Here is a 22,066-nt window from a genome sequence, read left to right on the forward strand (position 1 = left end):
GCCTATCCCATGCACCAGGTGCAGCTGGTTTTATTGTTGCAGGCTTTCAAGTTTTCAAAAGACAGACCTCATGACAAGTAAACTGCTCTATAAAATAGAAATAGAAAGTGTCCCAATTCATGGTAAAATTGAACTCATTTCTGAAGAGTTATTTTACAAATCATAAGCACTATCCTGTTGAAAGCAACAGTATGTTAAGTTACTAGACTATCCTATACCATGTCAAAGAAAAATTTTAAGAACATAAGACCTGTAATCATAGCACTTTGGGAGGCCAAGGCCAGTGGATCACTTGAGCCCAGGAGTTCTAGACCAGCTTGGGCAACATAGGGAGACCCCAGTCTCTACAAAAAATTAGCTGCTTGTGCTGGTGCACACGTGTCATCCCATCTACCTAAGAGGCTGAGATGGGAGGATCTCTTGAGCATGGGAGGTGGAGGCTGCAGTGAGACATGATGGCGCCACTGTACTCCATCCAGCCTGAGCAACAGAATGAGACCATCTCAAAACAAAAAAAGGAAAAAAAAAAAGCTGGGTGGGGTGGCTCATGCCTGTAATCCTAGCACTTTGGGAGGCCGAGGCAGGCAGATCACCTGAGGTCAGGAGTTGGAGACCAGTGTGGCCAACATGGCAAAACCCATCTCTACTGTAAATAAATAAATAAATAAATAAATAAATAAAAATTAGCTGGGCATGGTGCTGGGTGCCTGTAATCCCAGCTACTTAGGAGACTGAGTCACAAGAATCGCTTGAACCCGGGAGGTGGAGGTTTCAGTGAGCCGAGATTGCACCACTGCATTTCAGTCAACTTGAGCAACAAGGTGAGAAAAAAAAAAAAAAGATGTAGGAATGGTTCAACTTTTATTTCATGCTGTCAGTAAGTTAAAGAAGAGAAAAATGGATAGTTTTGGGAAACCATTTTTTATTTAAAAAGAAAATTAGGAACAGATGAAAACTGTCTTGTCTTAAGAGTATTTGAAAAACAAAACAGCAAATTTAACATTAGACAGACAAAATATTTAAATTCAGAAATAAAGTTAAAAGGTGGGTGGTGGGCCCTTTTAATGTCATACTGAGCATTGTTTCATAGATACTTGTTTTACTATTAAAGATTGACTATTTAGAGCCGTGGTCCTCACACATTAGAGTGCATCCTAATCACTTGCAAGGCTTGTGAAATAGGCTGCTGGGCCCCACACCAGAGTTTCTAACTCAACAGGACTGAGGTGGGGCCTAAGCATTGCATGTCTGTGTTCCCAGGTGACGCTGGTGCTTCCAATTTGAGACCATGGTTTGAAAACCACTAATGTAGGGAAATATACTAGAGAATATGTTATGAATATATGTGAGAATATGTACATATGTTAACTTACAGATTTCAGTACAGTAGAAAAGATAACTCCCAAAGATGACAGTTTTATTTCCCAATAGGATTTTTTTTTTGAGTCAGAATCTTGCTCTGTTGTCCAGGCTGGAGTGCAGTGGCATGATCTTGGCTCACTACAGCCTTCACCTCCCAGGTTCAAGCAATTCTCCTGCCTCAGCCTTCTGAGTAGCTGGGACTACAAGCACCCACCACTGCGCCTGGCTAATTTTTGTATTTTTAGTAGAGACAGGGTTTCGCCATGTTGGCCAGGCTGGTCTTGAACTCCTGACGTCAGGTGATCTGCCCACCTCAGCCTCCCAAAGTGCTGGGATTACAGGCCTGAGCCACCACGCCCGGCCTCCCTTTAGGATATTAACAAATTTTGTCTCTATCTCAGAATGCATTTCGGAATGCCCTTCCTGGAGCACTACAGACACTGTCTCTCAAAACGCTCCTTGAACTAGCTTCACCGTGTTGCTGACTCCCTTGTAAATTAAAGAAAATATCTTATACGTATTCCTTCATTATTTGTATGAAAGTCAAGCTTTTCACATTGTGAAAATTATACTTCAGGCTGGGTGCAGTGGCTGACGCCTATAATCCCAGGACTTCTGGAGGCCGAAGTAGCTGGATCACTCGAGGCCAGGAGTTTGACACCAGCCTAGCCAACATGTCGAACCCCATGTGTACTAAAAACAAAATCAAAATTAGCTGGGCATTGGTGGCACACACCTGTAGTTCCAGCTACTCGGGAGGCTGAGGCACAAGAACTGCTTGAACCCGGGAGGCTGAGGCTGCAGTGAGCCAAGGTTGCCATGAGCTGATATTGTGCCACTGCACTCCAGCCAGAGCCAGAGTGAGACTCTGTCCCAAAGGAAAAAAAGAAAGAAAATTATACTTTGATACCGTATGCTAATATAAAGGATATGATATGGCTTGGTTCTGTGTCCCCATCCAAATCTCACCTTGAATTGCAATAATCCCCACATGTCAAGGGTGGGACCAGGTGGAGATAATTGAATCATGGGGGTGGTTTCTCCCATGCTGTTCTCATGATAGTAAGTGAGTTCTCACCAGATCTGATGATTTTATTACAGGCTTTCCCCTTTGCTCGGCTCTCCTTCTCTCTCCTGCTGCCCTGTGAAGAGGTGTCTTCTGCCATAATTGTAAGTTTCCTGAGGCCTCCCCAGCCATGCAGAACTGTGAGTCAACTTAAACCTCTTTTATTTATAAATTACCCAGTCTTGGGTATTTCTTCATAGCAGAGTGAGAATGGACTAATACAGTGTACTAATAACAGCCCAGACAGTAGTATACAGGTACTACTATACTTTGATGCTAGAGGTATTCCCATTAAGGTCAGGAGCAGTATGTGCTATCATTACCATGATCTAACATTGTTCCAGAGGGTTTTAGGTCAGCAGTTCTCAACTGGAGGTGATTTTGCCTCCCTGGGGATATTTGACAATATCTGAAATCATTTTGGCTGTCACACTGAGGAGTGCTACTGGCATGTAGCAGGCGGAGGCTGGGGATGCTGCTAAACATCCTGCGAGGCACAAACAGCTCCATAACAAAGAATTATCCAGCCCAAAGTGTTAGTGCTGCTGTTGAGAAACCCTAGTCTAGACAAATAAAACATGGGAAATCCATTAACATAAATGTGGGAAAATAATAAACTAGTATTTTCCAATGATAGTCTAGCTAGGAGGTCCAAAAGAAGCACCTGAAGAACAGTTAGATTTTGCAGGGGCTGCATGGTGGCTCATGCCTGTAACCCCAGTGCATTGTGAGGTCGCATTGGGAGGATCTCTTGAGGCCAGGAGTTCAAGACCAGCCTGGGCAACATAGTGAGACCGCATCTCTACTAAAAATTAAAACATCAGCCAGATGTGGTGCTGCACTCTGATAGTCCCAGCTGCTGAGGTGGGAGTATCGCTTGAGCCCAGGAGTTGGAGGCTATGGAGAGCTGTGATCATGCCACTGTACTCAAAAAAAAATTTTTTTTTCTCTGTTGCATATGGGGTCTTGCTATGTTGCCCAGGCTGTTCTCAAACTCCTGGCCTCAATCAGTCTTCCTGCCTCAGCCTCCGAAAGCGTTGAGATTACAGGAGTGAGCCACTGCCCCTGGCCTTACAAAATAAAAATTAAAAAAAGAAGTTACAGGTTGTTATGTGGCCCGTTGAAAGATGTTGGAAAACAGTTGTGCATGTGACCCAGCTGTAACCAGTTATAAAAGTATCAGGATTAAGAAATGTACTGCATCTGGCTTTCCCAAGTTTAGGATCCTGCTGAAAGAATGAGATGGATCTTTTCTTCCTCCACTCCTCACCTCCCTGCAAGAACCAGGACTGTGCATTTTGACGGGCAGGCTCTTTGCATGCCACAGGGGGCATGCAAAGCATTTCCGTGTGTGTTTTCTGGATACTCGGATAAAGACCCCTGTCCAGGCCTTTGTTTAGGATATTTGGCCCATGGAGGAATGAGGGTGGAATCACCTGGGAGGGGCAGAGGCTTCAAATGGAAGGAGGAGTGACCTGAGCTCCAGGTTCTGGGCCTACACTTTGTTCCCATGCAGCACCCCATTAGTGGTGACTGGGGCCTGGAAGTCAGGGGCCTTGGTGGCCAAGTGTTGGGTGGACAGGAGGAGCTGAGGGAGGTGAGGGGCATCTCTCCAGGACCACCCCCCGCCCCGTCCCTAAATCAATGCCCTCTGATGGCTCAGACATAGCCCCGGCCAGCAGCAGTGTGGGTCAGGAAGGGCGAATGCAGTCAGCACGGATCTGCACCATAGTCTCCACCTCACTTCATCTCAGTTTGGAAGGTGTGAGTCCCCGCAGCGCTGATAGGATATCCTGTCAGCTGAGAACATTCAGCTTGATTTAGAAAGATAAGGTGGGACATCTCTTGGGCATGGCATGTGGAGCAGTGCCATCCCTCTGTGGCAGCGAGCCAAGCAATAAACCAGAATGTGCAAAGCCTGCATCCCAGAATCACCATTCCTGGAGGAAAAGCCTGTATTGTCAAGATGCCCACTCCTAAATTAACCCAAACATTCCACCCAGCCTTGAAAAACCAGTAGAACTTTGACATTAATATACTAACCCTCAAGTCTATACAGAAATGTGTAAGAATAGCCACATACTGTAATGTGTGGTCATTGAGAGAGAGGAGGCCATCAGAACAAATGGAACCAAGTCCAGAAACATGTCTGTCTAGGCGCAAGATTCCAGCATGTGTGTCAGCCAGGGAAGCAGACCAGGAGGAGATATTTATTAAGATTTAAAACCGGGCTCCATAGCTCAGGCCTATAATTACAATACTTTGTGAGGCTGAGGTGGGAGGATCACTTGAGCCCAGGAGTTTGAGGCTGCAGTGAGCTATGATCATGCCACTGAATTGCAGCCTGGATGACAGAGCAAGATCCAGTCTCAAAAAAAGTGCTCAGATGCACCCTTACATGAAGCCACCTTGGGTACAGCTTCCAAGACTGGTGAGGCCTTACTCAGGACCAGGGGGCCCAGCCCTACCTCAGCTTCTACCACCTGAGTGGCACCTGGAGGTGGTCACTGTGTCCTCAGTCCAGTCTCTGTTGGGTTTCAGATCCCCTGATCATCATGCCTTTTTTGCCCAAGCTCTGCCTCATTATGGCCTTCAATGACCGCAGCCTCTTCCACCTCCCCAAAGGGACCCCTGCTCATGCTCTCCAGCCCACAGGAGTGCCTGCTTCTCCAGGAAGCCCATCCTGTTGGCTCTGGGCTCTATGTAGGAGAGCTGGGCAGGCTGGATCCCACCACTGAGTTCAGTCTTGGGGGTCTCCACCCATGCTAGGCTTCCACCGATGGGATATAAGTGGCCAGGGGGGTTCTTTACATCCACACAAGAGCTCCATGGTGACCAGGAATGGGGTTCTGAGAGGTTAAATGACTTGCCCCGGGCCCCAGAGCTGGCTAGAATTCCTGCATTGCCATATCCAAGGCCACGTTTGGGCCTCCCACCTGGGGGCCCGGACACCCCTCTGCATCTACTAGGCTGGGAAACACATGTCTGCTGCAGCTTCCTCCCAGTGACTTACAGCAGCTGCAGATTTCTGGGGGGCCTTCTACGGGGCCCACCACAGCAGAGAGCTGAGAATTCTTACAGAGCCCTTCATTCTCTCTCCGCCCCCTTCAGCTCCGAACTCGTACTAGTTGCTCTGATATAAGAACAGACCTTGGTGAGGGTGTTGGGGCTCTGGTCAATAGCCCAGGCCTTCAGGAATCAGGTGATGTCAATCTGGAGAGGAGGTGCCTGCTGGAGGGACTGGGGGAAGCAACCATGGGCCAGGGCCCTGGCCTCCTGCAGGGGCAGCCCCTCTTCCTTCCCAGGGTCCCCTGAGAATCCAAAGGCATCCAGGGTAAAGTGCACTGTTCAGCTGTGTCCTGGGGTCCAGGAAAGCCAAGGAGAAGTTGCTCCACCTGCTGTCCACCAGGCATCCCGGCAAAGAACAGTCTCAGCCCACCCCAGCCCAACACCAGATCCCAGGGACTGATCCACCTGTAAGAGGGCAGCATGAGACTGCCCCATTGTCCCCAGAGAGTCCCCTCAGTCATGGGCTGTGACCAGGGTGCAGGTGGGTCCAGCAGGCTGGCCCATTGTGGGTGTGGCTGCCCACTGGTCCTCTGAAGAGCCTCAGGGGCTTGTGGCAGATGATGTGTGTCTGGGCTTGGAAATAGAGGATGTCCCCCAGCCACAGGGCAGGGGACACTTGTTTTGAATTCCAGTCCTCTGCAAGGACAGGGACCCCAGGCTCTGGGCACTCCAGCTCTGCCTGCCCTACCCACAGCCTAGCACCATTTGGCCCAGGCAAATCGTCCCGGCTCCCACAGAGGGAGCCACCCTTCCCACCTCCTGATGTTTGCCCGCACCAGTCAAGTTCCATTCTGGAAAAACCCTCCACGTCCTTGGGAAGGCACCTCCTCCTTGACTCCTTTTCAGAGCTATCGTCCCCACTTTCATTTTCTACCTATCATTCGATGCAGAGACCAGCTTCTTCCCTGGGCCAGGGCTGCTCGGGAGGCAGGGAGGTCGTGGCCAGGCCGTGGGGTGTAGCAGAGCACCGGGTATGGATCAGGCTCTCCAGGTACACCTGGGCAGAGAAGTCAGAGACCCACAGGTGAATGCCCCTCCTTCCGGCCCCACCCACCTCACAGGCAGACAGAGGGAGGCTTCACAAGGAGGTTGAGGTAAACAGGAGAGCCCAGGTCACCTCTGTCTGATCTCCTGCCCTCTTAGGAGAAAGCCAGAGGTTGGAGCTGGGAGGTGTCGACAGCCCTGGCCCAGTCCAGGTTTCACTGATGAGGCTCAGGGAGGGGCGGGGTCAGCCCAAGTCACTGAGTCCATAAGGGAGGGTTCTGACCATAACCCAGGATGCTAGAGTTAACTGAGGCCGCATCCCTTTCCCACCTAGACCAAGGTAGGGCTTCTGGCTTCTAAGGCCGACGCCCAGCACACCTCTCCCTCCCCTTGCCTGCAGCTGTTGTCACACATCAAAAGTGAGCTTTTCCCCAAGGGGCTGGAGGCACAGCTCCTTGGACTGGACCAGGTGGCCAATCCAAACAAGTCCCTGTGTGTCCCCATCAGCCAGGAATTCTCACACCGCACAGCAGGTGGGGGCACCAGGATACCCTGGGAGATTCCAGGGATGAGCCCTCCCTGAGGCTCCCACAGCAGCAGTGCCGCCCCCAGACCCGCCAAAGCCCCATGTCCATGCAGCCTTCGAAAACCTGGCCCCTCACACACACCTGCCCCACTCCTCCCACCTGGCTTTCCTGTGAAAAGTGGAACTGGTTCCACCTGGGCCAGCTGGAGAAGGGCCTCAGGAAATCACCATTCTGGGGATTCATTCCAATCATCCATTCATTTATTCACCAAATACCCACTGTCCACCTTTCTGTACCAGGCCAGGGGTGATGGGTCAAGCAGAACACATGTCCCAAGGAGCTTTCCTCTCTTTAGAGACAGACAGGTGGACTCTCAGACTATGAGGTGCCCTCTGGTCTAGGGGGTGCCCAGGGCTGGATGCAATGGAGGGCCTCGCCCACAGGAGGTGCTGGTGGGTACAGATGTGGAGGCCACCATGGGGTGAGAGTGTCCAGACAGAGGACCTAGCATGTGCCCAGGCCCAGGGTGTGACCTGGGGCAGGTGCAGGGCTGCTCTATCTGGAAGGCTTCCTGACTCTGCCAACAATAGGCCATGGCTGGATCAGGCTTCATGTCAATTTTTAACATTTAATACCTTTTGATTATGTAACTAAACATTATTGTGTTAAAAATTAAGAAATATAGAAAAGTTAAAAACACAAAAGACCAGCAAACACCTTCTCTCCCTAAGTAACTGCTTCAACAGTATTTTCTGACTTTTTTTCCCACGTATATGTAGCTATAAACATAAGTTGCACAAGATAGTATCCTTCCCCATATTCTGTTTTGGAGCTGGATTTTTCACTCAGCAGTGAATAGAGGCAGGCTTTAAACAGGCCAGGCATTGTGAGGGCCCTGGGAAAGGAGACTGACCATGTTGCTGGGTGACCTTGGGCAAGTCTCGCCCTCCTCAGAGCCTGGATTTTCTCAGTCCAGTGAAGGGCAGGAAGGGCTGCAGTAGGACCACATCAGTGCTTCCCAAACTCAGAACCGCCACGTGGAGCTGTGTGAGCTGTCACTGCACAATCCCAGGGGCAGGAGCATTCTTGTCACGGCCTCTGTGAGTGGGGCTCCTGCCCGAAAGTGTGGTGTGCGAACCTGGGGCCCACAAGAGGATTTTAGGCGATATGCAGATGCATTTATTTTTACCATTTCCTTCTATTGGTAGTAAATGAGACCGATTCTCACCAGGAGGGCTTGTTAAACCACAGATCACTGAACCCACGCCTCAGAGGTTCTGATTCAGGAGGTCTGGGGTGGTGCCTGAGAATCTGCATTTCTAACAAGTTCTCAGGTGATGGGGATGCTGATACTGCTGGCTCAGGGACCACACTTTGAGAACTACTAATCACAAATTTCCTTTTATTCATTTATTTATTTAACGCAGGGTTTTGCTCTGTCTCCCAGGCTGGAGTATAATGGTGCAATCACAGCTCACGGCAGCCTCAACCTCCCAGGCTCAAGCAGTCCTCCTGCCTCACTTCCCAAGTAGCTGAAACCATAGACGCACGCCACCACGCCCGGATGTTTTTTTATTTTTTGTGGCGACAGAGTTTCACCATGTTGCTCAGGCTGGTCTTGAACTCCTTGGCTCGAGCAATTCACCTGCCTTGACCTCCTAAAGCAAAAGTTTCCTTTTTAAATACATGTATTTAGGTTTTAAAAATGAGTTGACTTAAAGCACATGAATAGATCTTCAACACTAACCACTGGGGAAATGCAAATTAAAACCACAGTAAGATATCACTACAGATCTATTAGAACAGCTCAAATCAAACATAGTGGTAATATCAAATAATGGCGAGGATGCAGACAAAACTAACTCATACATCGCTGGTGGGAATATAAAATGGTACAGACACTCTAGAAAATAGTTTGGCAGCTTCTTTAATCAAACATACACCTCAATATATGACCTAGCAATTGCTTCTGGGCATTTGTACCAGAAAATAAAACTGATGTCTGCATAAAAACTCATACATGATTGTTCGTGGCAGATTTATTTGTAATAGCCTCAAACTGGAAAGAACCAAATATCCCCCAATAGGCGAATGGTAAAGCAAACTGACATATCCATTCTATGAAATACTATTCAACAATAAAAAGGGGACCAGGCACGGTGGCTCACGCCTGTAATCCCAGCACTTTGGGAGGCCAAGGTGAGCAGATCATTTGAGGTCAGGAGTTCGAGACCAGCCTGGCCAACATGGTGAAACCCTGTCTCTACTTAAAAAAAAAAAAAAAGAGGCTGGGCATGGTGTCTCTCACCTGTAATCCCAGCACTTTAGGAGCCTGAGGTAGGCAGATCACCTGAGTTCAGGAGTTCGAGACCAGCCTGGCCAACATGGCGATACCGCATCTCTACTAAAAATACAAAAAAATTAGCTGGGCGTGGTGGCGGGCTCCTGTAATCCCAGCTGCTTGGGAGGCTGAGGCAGGAGAATCACTTGAATCCAGGAGGCAGAGGTTGCAGTAAGCCGAGATTGAGATCGTGCCATCGCACTCCAGCCTGGGCAATGAGAGGAAAACTTTGTTTCAAAAACAACACAAAAACAAAAAACAAAAGCCAGGTGTGTTGGTGGGTGCCTATAATCACAGCTACTCAGGAGGCTGAGGCAGGAGAATCACGTGAACCCAGGAGGTGGAGGTTGCAGTGAGCCGAGATCGTGCCACTGCACTCCAGCCTGGGCGACAGAGGGAGACTCCATCTCAAAAAAAAAAAAACAAAAAAACAGAAAAGCAATAAAAAGGAGCATGCACAACTTGGATGTATCTCAAAGGGCATTTGCTGAGTAGAAAAAAAAAGCCAATCTCAAAAGGCCACATACTGGGTGATTCCATTTATATAATGTTCTTTTTTTGTTTGGTTTTTGTTTGGTTTTTGAGACAAAGTCTCACTCTGGCCCTACTGGAGTGCAGTGGCATGATCTCGGCTCACTGCAGCCTCCACCTCCTGGGTTCAAGTGATTCTTGTGCCTCAGCCTCCTGAGTAGCTGGGAGTACAGGCGTGCACCATCATGCCTGGCTAATTTTTGTATTTTTAGTGTAGACAGGGCTTGCCATGTTGGCCAGGCTGGTCTCGAACTCCTGGCCTCAACTGATCCACCCGCCTCGTCCTCCCAAAGTGCTGGGATTATGGGTGTGAGCCACCATGCCAGGCCTCTATTCATTCATTCATTCATTCATTCATTCATTCATTCATTCATTCTTTGAGACAGAGTTTTGCCCTGTAGCCTCCATCTCCCAGGTTCATGCGATTCTCCTGCCTCAGCCTCCACGTAGCTGGAACTACAAGCCCGTGCCACCATGCCTGGCTAATTTTTCCATTTTATAATGTTCTTGAAGTGAGAAGATTATAAAGACAGCAGATTAGTGATTGTCAGGAGTAGGAATAGTGGAGGGGAAGAGCCTGGAATAAGTACAGAGGAATAGCAGGAGGGGGATTTTCGTGGTGGTAGAACAGTTCTGTATCTTGATTGTAGCGGTGGTTAAAGGAGTCTACATATGTGATAAAATGGCATAGACCTAGACATGTGACATTGTTAGATATTGTTCTACACTAATACAAAATAGAACCTTTGGAGGAAACTGAGTGAAGAGTACATGAAACCTCTCTGTACCATCTTTGAAATTTCCTCTGAATCTATATTTCCAAATAAAAGGTTAAAATTTTTAAAGTTGCTTTAGGCAAAAATATTAAATAAAAATAATATTGATTGTATGCAGGTCTGGAAAAACCTTTGACACATTGGATGACTGGCATCTATAACCCATTCAATGCACAATTGCCCCTGGCCAGGCCGTGTCCTAGGCTAGGTCACCTGCTGGAAGATAGGACTCTGGACTATGTCCTGCTTGGCTTTGGAGTAGAGATGCCAGATAAAATATAGGAAGCCCAGTTAAATTTAGATTTCTGATAACAAATAATTATTTAGCAAGTATGTACCATGCATATTTAGGACATACTTATACTAAAAATCATTTCTCTAAATTCTCTTTTAACCATCTTCACCAAGCGTTGATATTTCTCTAAATTCTTTGACGTATGTATGTAGCTACTTTAAAGCTCTTGCCTGCTAATTCCAATGTGTGAGCCATTTATGGGTCTGCTTTTTTTTTTTTTTTTTTTGAAATGGAGTTTTGCTCTCGTATCCCAGGCTGGCATGCAATGGTGCCATCTCAGCTCACTGCAACCTCCACCTCCCAGGTTCAAGCAATTCTCCTACCTCAGCCTCCCGAGCAGATGGAACTATAGGCGCATGTTACCACGCCCAGGTAATTTTTGTATTTTTAGTAGAGATGGGGTTTCACCATGTTGGCCAGGCTGGTCTTGAATTCCTGACCTCAGGTGATCCACCCACCTCAGCCTCCTAAAGTGCTCAGATTACAGGTATGAGTCACTGTGCCCGGCCCTTTTTTTTTTTTTTTGAGACAAGATCTCACTCTGTTGTCCAGGCTGGAGTGCAGTGGCATGATCTCAGCTCACTGCAACCTGCACCTCCCAGGCCCAAGCCATCCTTCCACCTCAGCCTTCCAAGTAGCTGGGACCACAGGCACATGCCACCAGCAGTCCTGACTGGTTTCGCGGAAGACAATTTTTCTACAGACGGGGTCGGGGGTGGTGGTTATGGTATGAAACTGTTCCACTTCAGATCATCAGGCATTAGATTCTCATAAAGAGTGTGAAACCTAGATCCCTCACATGTGCAGTTCACATTAGGGTTCACGCTTCTATGAGAATCTAATGCCTGCTGATCTGACAGGGGGCGGAGCTCAGGCAGTAATGCTCACTGCTCACCACTCACCTCCTGCTGCGCAGCCTGGTTCCTACCAGGTCACCGACGAATACAGTCCGCAGCCTGTTTCCTACCAGGTCACCGACGAATACAGTCCACAGCCTGGGGGTTATGGGCCCCTGCACACCCCCACACCCAACTCAGTTTTGAATTTTTAGTAGAGATGGGGTTATGCCATGTTGCCCAGGCTGGTCTCGAAGTCTTGAGCTCAAGTGATCTACTTGCCTTGGCCTCCCAAAGTGCTGGGATTACAGGCGTAAGCCACCATGCACGGTGCGTCTGTTTGTATTGACTGGTTTTCTCTTAATTTTAGGATATATTTTCTCGCTTTTTCACACATCTAGTATTTCTTGAGCTGTTGGACGTTGTGAACCTTCATTGTAGAGATGTGGGTTATGTTATCCTACTCTAGTGTTGAGTTTTATTTTGGCAGGGAATTAAATTGCTGTTGGGTTAACTTGATCTTGAGTGTCAAGGCTACATTTTAGGTTTTGTTAGGGTGAGCTGTTTTTCAGTTTTGCTCTTATTCCTAGAGAATCTTCTTTAATCCTAAGGCATGGCCTTCTAGGCCCTCTGTGAATGTCCAGGATATTCATCAAGACCTGAGATTCCAAGAGTGGAGATGCTGGCTGAGCCAGAATTCAGATGTGTTTCCAGCACTCTGTGGCCACTGAAATCGCTGTTTAGCTCTCAGCTCCCCATCAGCTGTTCTGTGCTGGGCCTTGCAGAGTCTCAATCCACACATTCAGAGTTTGGGATTTGGCCAAGGACCTGCAGCAACCTCTATAAGATTTCTGGGGCTTCTTCTCTACAACTCCATCCTTTCTGATACTCTGCCACACACATTTTAGCAGCCCTGAGCAGCAGTCTCTGTTTCCTTCACCAAACAAGACTGATCCTCTTTGCCTGAACTCTGCTTCCTCGTGCTGTCATTGAGGGTTTAGAAACTTTCCCCACCAGAAAAACACAGCAGTCACTTATGTGATTCCCTTCTCTCAGATTGTACTTGGAACTGCCTATTGCCCAATGGCTGAAGACAATTTCTTCGTGTACTTTGTCCAGCTTTGTAGTTGTTTATGCTGGGAGACCATCATCAATACAGGTACTCCATCATGGCCACAATTCGAAGTACGATTAATATCATGTTCATTCTATTCTAAAAGTAGAGAAGACAAAGACCAACCGTTCTAAGAAAAATGGAAAAATATATATGAAAGTTCAAAGAAAAAGAAACACAAATGCCACTGACACACAGGAAAAAATGTTTAACCTCACTGATAATAAGAAAGATACAATTTTAGGCCAGGTGCAGTGGCTCACACCTGTAATCCCAGCACTTTGGGAGGCTGAGGTGGGAGGATCGCTTGAGGCCACGAAGTGGAGGTGGCAGTGAGCCGAGATGGCGCCACTTGGGGTGACAGAGCAAGATCCTGTCTCAAAAAAAAAAAAAAAGATACAGATGTAAACAACATCCTGCAACCTCTACATGTGGCCATGATTGCTAACAGGGACCAGATTTGCCTCCCACCTTGAACAACTAGAAAAATGGAACAACATATATAAAACAATAGTTTTCAGACATTGGAGAACAGGTCGAGAAGAACTATGATCCCTGAAAGAAGGTGAACCCTACAGTGTCCTCGGTTTACTGCCGGAAGCACTTACAGGCTCCAATGCAGGGAGGGAAATCCAAAGTCCAGTGGTCTTGGTGGATTGAGGAGACAGAGATCAGAGCTTGGGAAGATCTTCAAGGCTGGTAGAATTTGTGAGGTAGAGTACCAGGGAGGAGGTGGGAGAAGAGAGCACATGAACTCTGGAGAGCTATGGAAGATGCCCTCAAGCCTTTGGAAAAGGGCTGATATGGATGTATGTGAAAAGAAAGTACCCAGGGAAAGAACTGCTAGAAAGCAGACAGAAGAATCCCTGGAGCTCACAACAGGCTAGAGAGAATTCATATTCTCACTAGTCAGAATGAAAACACCTCATAATACTTAGGAAATGGAAGAGAAGCTTTAGAAAAGTATTGCCTTAATAGTGGGGCTAAATGAGCACTGGAGTAAAGGCTTCTCTGAAACTGTCCTAACAAAGATTGAAAGCAAACCTTGATAGATCCAACTTATTTCAAGTAACTTAACTAGTGCTGGAATAGAGTCCCTCACTATTTAAAGAAAACAAAATCCAGCAGTCACAACACAAAAACACAATGTCTACCAGTCAATAAAACATTGCCAGGCAATGGCCAGGCACAGTGGCTCATGCCTGTAATCCCAGCACTTTGGGAGGCTGAGGTGGGCAGATTGCATGAGGCCAGGAGTTCAAGGCCAGCCTGGCCAATATGGCTAAATCCTGTCTCTACTAAAAATACAAAAATTAGCCAGGCATGGTGGTACGCAACTGTAGTCCCAGCTACTTGGGAGGCTGAGACACAAGAATCACTTGAATCCAGGAGATGGAGATTGCAGTGAGGTGAGATCACACCACTGCACTCCAGCCTGGGTGACAGAGTAAGACCCTGTCTCAAATAAATAAATAAAATAACAGGCAAAATAGGGCCTATAACCAGGAGAGAAATAAATCAAGGGAAATAGGCCCAGAAATGACAGAGATGATGTAATTTGCAGACAAGGACATTAACATATTATAAATATGCTCCATATGTTCAAGAAGGCTAGAAAAATCTGAACATGATGAGAAGAGAGAAATAGAAGATATATTGAAAAACAAAAACAAAAACAACACAGGCTGGGTGCGGTGGCTCACACCAGTAATCCCAGCACTTTGGGAGGCTGAGACACAAGGATTGCTTGAGCCCAGGAGTTCAAGACTAGCCTGGGCAACATAGGGAGACCTATCTCTATAAATAATTCAAAAATTAGCCAGGCATGGTGGCATGCACCTGTAGTCCCAGCTACTCAGGAGGCTGAGGCAGGAGGATCACCTGAATCCAGGAGGTCGAGGTTGCAGTGAGCTGTGATTGTGCCACTGCACTCCAGCCTGGGCACATAGTGAGACCTTGTGTCAAAATAAAACAAAAAGAATTACTAGAGACGAAAAGTTAACTCTGCAGATATGGGATTAAAAGCAGTTAAAATACTCCATAAGGACAGGTGTGGTGGCTCACGCCTGTAATCATGCCAGCACTTTGGGAGGCCAAGGCAGGAGGATTGCTTGAGGCCAGGAGTTCAAGACCAGCCTGGGCAACATAATGAGGCCTCATCTCTACAAAAAAAAAAAGGAATAAAAGTTTTCAAAAAATTTAATGAAGGCAAAATAAAGACTTTTTCACACAAAAGCCAGGATAATCACCAGCAGGCCTGCACTCTTGAGAAGTGTTAAAAGCAGTTCTTTGGTCAGAAGAAAAATGACACTGGAGAGAAATTTGGATCTACACAAAGGAATGAAGACCACTGACATAATAAATACATGGATAAATAGAAAAGATCCTATTTTCTTATTTTTTGATGTCTAGAAATAATTGAGGCAAAAGTAATAACATTGTGGGGTTTATAACGTGTGGAAGTAAAATGATGATGAGAATGGCACAAGGGACAGGTGGGGAAATGTAAGAATTCTATCATTATAAGGTGGCGGTCACAGTTGAGGGAGGTGATAAATCTCTGTGTTTCCACCTGGAATACTGCATTGCTCCTGGAAGTGGGAAGAGGGAGTTTCAGAGACTTCCCCTGGGCTCTTCCTACTATAGTGGCTCATACCCACAGGTCAGGGAGTAAAGTGAGAGCTCTGTTAGCTTCTAAGCATGCTCATATCAATTGCATATTTAGGGACAGAGAAATGACAACCAGATGGGGCTGCAGCCTCTTCATCCAGGGATCCATTTATTACCTATCCTTCACATGTCCTCAGTCTTACTGGGGAGGGGACATGGTGGCATTGTGGATGTTATGGTGGCACGGTCAGCTCTAATCCTATGTGAATGGCCCTCAAACAGTCTGGGTATTCCCTTTTCATCAGCTACAGTTACTTTCATCAATGACCCCAGATCCCTTTGGAGAAGGATTGAGGTAATAATTAATGAATATCATGTGGTAATGTTGCAGGATCTTTTTCCAAGAATACCCAGCCTCCCCTACAATCCATGAGCTATAGGTCTCAATTGTCTCAGTCTGAAAAGTGGGTAGGAAATTGCAATTTTTTGTTGCAACCTTCTGTGGCCAGATCTTGTTGATGTTGTTTCCTGAATACACAAATCAGGAAATATCTTAGGGCTCACACCTGTAATCCCTACAATTTGGGAGGTTGCGGCAGGAGGATTGCTTGAGCTCAGGAGTTTGAGTCCAGTCTAGGCAACATAGCAAGACCTCATCTTCACTAAAAATTAAAAAAAAATAGCCAGGCATGGTGGTACATGCCTGTAATCCCAGCTACTTGGGAGGCTGAGGTGGAAAGATTGCTTGAGCCCAGGAGGTTGAGGCTGCAGAAAGCTATGATTGTGCCACTGCACTCCAGACTGGGCTACAGATTAAGATCCTGTCTCAAAAAACAAAACAAAAGAAAAAACCACCCTAGTCAACTGCCTATGTAACTCTCCCCTGGAATGCCATCAGTTTGTAGCTAACACAACAGCTCCCTGGAGGTCAGGGCATCCTGGCTATCACTCTAGCCTTCCTACCAATTAAGTTAATTACATCCACCTTGTGGATGATGGTGAAGGGCCACCACCTGGTATCCGCTGTTCTCACCTTCCACCATTCCCACTGACACCACAAAGCCTGGTCTCATGGCAGCATCTCCTCTTATCGATCCCGGCCTACCAAGGATAGTGCCACTGAGTCTCTCAAACATTCAGGTGCCCTTCTCGCTAGTGTCTGCTGGCATATAATGAACTGTCGGGGGAAATTCAGCCAGATATCGGGCAAAATTCACCCCCGATATTTCACATAGGTTCTTTTCTATTTTCCCTAAGTGTCGGCCGGTCTGAGAAATAAAGGGAAAGAGTACAAAAGAGAGAAATTTTAAAGCTGGGTGTCCAGGGGAGACATCACATGTCAGCAGGTTCTGTGATGCCCCCCGAGCCGTAAAACCAGCAAGTTTTTATTAGTGATTTTCAAAAGGGGAGGGAGTGTACGAATAGGGTGTGGGTCACAGAGATCACGTGCTTCACAAGGTAATAGAATATCACAAAGCAAATGGAGGCAGGGCGAGATCACAGGACCACAGGACCACAGGACCGGGGTGAAATTAAAATTGCTAATGAAGTTTCAGGCACGCATTGTCATTGATAACATCTTATCAGGAGACAGGGTTTGAGAGCAGACAACCAGTCTGACCAAAATTTATTAGGCAGGAATTTCCTCAAAAATAATGGAGCTGATAGAGTATCCAGTGTATCTTAGTTTTTGGATAATTATCACTAGGCATTTGATAGATTGGTTGGAGCATCTGAAAAAATGGGTAGGTAATTGGCAAAAAGAAAAATAAGCAAATGAAGGGGAAAAATCTGAAGCTATTATTATTATTATTATTATTGAGATGGAGTCTCACTCTGTCACCCAGGCTGGAGTGCAGTGGTGCAATCTCGGCTCACTGCAAGCTCCGCTTCCCAGGTTCGTGCCATTCTCCTGCCTCAGCCTCCCGAATAGCTGGGACTACAGGTGCCCACTACCACGCCCGGCTAATTTTTTGTATTTTTAGTAGAGACAGGGTTTCACTGTGTTAGCCAGGATGGTCTCCATCTCCTGACCTTGTGATCCACCCGCCTCTGTCTCCCAAAGTTCTGGGATTACAGGCGTGAGGCACTGCGCCCGGCCCTGAAGCAATTATTAACTGCAGGGGAAAAAAGGAAAGAAATGAAACAATTTCAGTGCAGGACTTGGGTTAGGGACAATATTTAGATGGCTACAAGAATGTAAATGCTTTTGATTTCAGACGATTGTGATCCAGTCAAATTGGTGAAATGGAGGCGAGGAAATTAAGACCTCATAGGAAGGTAAACCCTATACTGAGCTATGCCAGGAATTGACAGATACTGAAGAAAACAAATCAAGAAATAGCAACATAAGCATTCTTTAGAAATATGATGATAACATACCAGGGGAAGTCACAAAATGAGTTTAAAGTGATGACCTATGGGAATTAGGACTCAAAGGCAAGAAAGGAAATGCTTTTTGATATAAGCCTTTCATTACCGTTTTGTTCTTTTTTTCTTTTCTTGTTTTACTGAGGATTTCTTGCTCCAGGTACCATTTTGTTGTTACCTCTGTGTATCTAGTACTTTGATCAGCATTAAATATAATGTAAGTTCTGGAGATCTGTTGTACAGCGTGATGACTATAGTTAATAATGCATACTTGAAAATTGCTAAGAGTAGATTTTTTGCTTTTATTATTTATTTATTTATTTTGAGATGGAGTCTTGCTCTGTCACCCAGGCTGGAGTGCAGTGGCATAATCTCAGCTCACTGCAACCTCTGCCTCCCAGGTTCAAGCGATTCTCCTGCCTCAGCCTCCCGAGTAGGTGGGACTACAGGTGCATGCCACCACGCCTGGCTAATTTTTTATAGTTTTTGTAGAGATGGCTAACCGTGTTAGCCAGGATGGTCTCGATCTCTTGACCTCGTGATCCATCCACCTCAGCCTCCCAGAGTGCTCGGATTACCAGTCTGAGCCACTGCACCTGGCCTGCTTTTATTATTTTTAATCTACACATAATTGTATATATTTATGGGATACAGTATAGTATTTTTCTACATATGTACAATGTGTAATGATCAAATCATAATTAGCATCTCCACCACCTCAAGCATTTATCATTTCTTTGTTCTGGGGGCATTGAAAATCCACTCTTCTAGCTATTTAAAAATATATAATAAATTGTCATTAATTATAGTCACCCAATAGTGCTAAAGACACTAGAACTATTCCTTCTATCTAGCTGTACTCTTTTTTTTTCCCCCAGACAGGGTCTTACTCTGTCCCCAAGGCTGGAATGCAGTGGTGCAATCACAACTCACTGTACCCTTGACCTCTTGGGCCCAAGCGATCCTTCCACCTCAGCAGCCCAAGTAGCTGGGACCACAGGCGTGCAACACCATGCCTGGCTAATTTTTAAATTTTTTGTAGAAATTGGATCTCCCTATGTTGCCCAGCCTGGTCTCAAACTCCTGGGCTCAAGTGGTCCTCCCAAACTGCTAGGATTACGGGTGTGAGCCACTGCACTCAGCCATGTACTCTTGTATCTGTTAACCTGTTAGCCAACCCTTGGCTACCCCCTCCTGCTTACCCTTCCTCACTGCTAGTAAACACTATTCTAAGCAAATAGATCTTAAATGTTCTTACCACAAAAATAATAATAATAAAAGTATGTGAGGTGATTAAAATGTTAATTAACTTGATTTAATCATTTCACAATGTATGCATATATCACATTGAACACTGAAAATATACACAATTTTTATTTGTCAATTATACTTTAATAAAGATGAGGGAATAATTGAATATAATGTTAAAACAAAAAACAATTGCAAAACCTAAAGAAAATTAATAATCTAGTGCAGACCAGCCTTTCATACATGAGGTCACTGAAGTGCAGAGAGGTGAACTGACTTGTCTCATCTTACACAGCAAGTCACTGGCAGAGCTTGACCTGAAACCCAAAGCCAAGCGTTTTCTATTACCTCCAGGTCCTTCAGGCCAGCCCTCCCAGGGCTCTGCCTTGGGAATTGGTATTGGTGACAAAGGGAATAGAGAGGAACATGCATAGAGCTCTCCATTTAGATGGACATATTCACACTGTGCCAGGGCATCAGCAAGAAATAGTGCAAGCTCCAAGTGCTTGCCCCGACCCCATCCTCTCTCATAACCAACTTCAGCTAAAAGGTCTGAGAAGATAAGGGAATCTTAGATGACTCTCACTAGGGTGTAAATGACTCCCACCATGATTTTTATCTTATCAAGACATAACTCTAAAAACAGTTTGATGGACACGATGCCAGGCAGTAGGATGAAGACAGATGGGGAAACTGCCTACCTGAGGTCAGGAGTTTGAGAACAGCCTGGCCAACATGGTGAAGGTGAAGCTCCATCTCTACTAAAAGTACAAAAATTAGCCGGGTGTGATGGCGTGTGCCTGTAATCCCAAGCTACTCCGGAGTCTGAGGTGGGAGGATCGCTTGAACCTGGGAGGTGGAGGTTGCAGTGAGTCAAGATTGAACCACTGCAAACCAGCCTAGGCAATAGAGAGAGACTCCATCTCAAAAAAAAAAAAGTCAGACCAACCCACGGGGAGGCAGAGGGTAGGTGAGGGTGGGTGTGGCTGGGTTTACGGTGGTGCACTCATAGAGTCGGCTTGGGAACAGGGAGCTGTGTGTGTGTGGAAGTTAAAAGATAGGCTTTGGAGGGACCTGGCTTTAAATCCCAGCTTTGCTGTGTGACCTTGGACAACCTGCTTACCCTTTGTGATCTCATATGCAAATGGGGGTGATAATGCATACTTCACAAATTGTGAGGATTGAATGAGACAACATATAGAAAGTACTAAATTTAGCGATTGGCAACACACTAAAAAATAACTCTATACACCCAGCACCCTAGACCAGAAGGCATTGTGCTGACTCCCAGAATGCACTAGAAAGCAGTCTGCTTCTTCCCTTCCTGCCCTTCCTCTCCTCTCCTCTGTTCTCCTTTCCTCTGTTCTCTCCCTTTTTCTCTCCTCCCCTGCCCACCCTATCCCTCTTCCCTTCCCCTTCCTCTCTCACTCTCCTCTCCCCTGATTCCAGCCCATTTGGTATCTAGGTGACTCTACCCCAAGCTTCTTCTCCTGGTGCCTTTGTCCCCATCTCTCCAAGCCACCTTGATTGTCTCCTCTACCTGACAGGGTCACCCTGCTGGCTGCAGGCTGGAGGGATTTATAGCAATCCCCTCCCTCCTTGCCTGCACGGGGCTACCAGACAGCCGGAAGATATGTGGGTTGGACACAGTGGGGCCCTGGGAGAGGCAAATAAATACATCAAGTTCCCAGCTGGGTCTGGAGATAAGGACGCAGGAAGATGGGGCTGCAGGATTCACAGATGCTGCACTGCACGGGGTCACTCTTCATAGCCTGATTCCTCTGGCTTCCCCAGGAAAGTCTATTTGGGGCACTTTGAAGAGGACACAGAAGAGGACAGCACCTGAGCAATCTTTTCCTGGGAGGCGCTGCACTGAGGCGCCCTTCCTCAGCTTGGATTTGGTAGGGACAGGCTTGACGAGTGAGAATGTGACAGACCCAACCCCAAGATGAGGCAGGAAGGAGGGACATTGAGCCCCACAGCACAGGAGGGGAAACTGAGGCTGAGAAGGGAGAAAGACTTCCAAAGTCTCACAGGAAGTCAGTGAAGAGTAGTTACGGTCCCCTAACCCCTGATCTACCACTCTAGACCCCCTTACACTGAATTGTGCCTGGCTTCCCCCAGACTTGGCCATTTGAACTGGCCTTGCCTGGGTACAGAATTCCAGGTGTCTCTGCAACATGCCAGGATCCACCTCAGGGAGGGTTCTCCTCCCTCCAGATCTCTGCCCCAGCCAGCTGCCTGATGAGATGCCCTCTCTATGGGGCCTGATTTGGGGTCAGCATCCTATTATAGATAACTCAAGGGTACAACATCAGTCTCTCCCACACATGGATGGGATTCTGTTCTAGTGCCCGTGGGCAATGGAGTGGGGGTATGGGGGACTAACGCAGGAGACCTGAAGTGGGGGCGCCTGTCCCATCCACCCCAGAGACAGCTGCCCTTGCCACTGTCGAGGCCACACCTGCCCAAGAGCCTCAAGGGCCTCCTAATCAGCAAGCTCACCCACAGCCACCAGGCTTGGCACATCCTTGACCCAGATTGCCCAGATAGGCTGGGGACATTTCCCATTCCCAACTGCTCTGTGACCTCTCTTTTGGCCTCTGTCTCCCTCCCAGTAAAGTGAAAGGGATAGAGGACCTCCAGGCTCCAAACTCTGATGCTGGGTGACTCTCTGATCCTTAAAGGCTGTCATTGCATCTCCCTAAGGTGGGTGCAGACTTCACAGAGTCTTTCCAGGCTACTAGAGCTGATTGCCTACAGGCACGGAGAGGGGAAAGTGCTTGGGAGTCCCATCCCCCAGGGGCAGCCCTTGGCCAATGTCTGACTGCTGTGCATCTGTGGAAGTGAGCTTCCCTGCCTCTCATTGGGACAAACAGGATTCATTTTCACTCTGGAGCTTCCTGGGATCAGTCCAACACTGAGACTGTGCCTGAA

At 47.0% G+C, this 22,066-nt stretch overlaps 1 protein-coding gene across 3 annotated transcripts in view; it reads left to right on the plus strand.

Annotated features, from left to right (window-relative positions):
* ISLR2 (immunoglobulin superfamily containing leucine rich repeat 2) overlaps positions 1 to 22,066 on the plus strand; it is a 40,146-nt gene that overhangs the window by 1,084 nt on the left and 16,996 nt on the right. For all 3 annotated transcript variants that reach the window (XR_010131030.1, XM_063698693.1, XM_055363742.2), the window contains exon 2: positions 2,464 to 2,532. The gene's annotated coding sequence lies outside the window, so the exon portion shown is untranslated. The remainder of the gene's footprint in view (positions 1 to 2,463; positions 2,533 to 22,066) is intronic.

The sequence above is a fragment of the Gorilla gorilla genome, chromosome 16 (assembly GCF_029281585.2).
Source record: "Gorilla gorilla gorilla isolate KB3781 chromosome 16, NHGRI_mGorGor1-v2.1_pri, whole genome shotgun sequence".
NCBI lineage: Eukaryota > Metazoa > Chordata > Mammalia > Primates > Hominidae > Gorilla > Gorilla gorilla.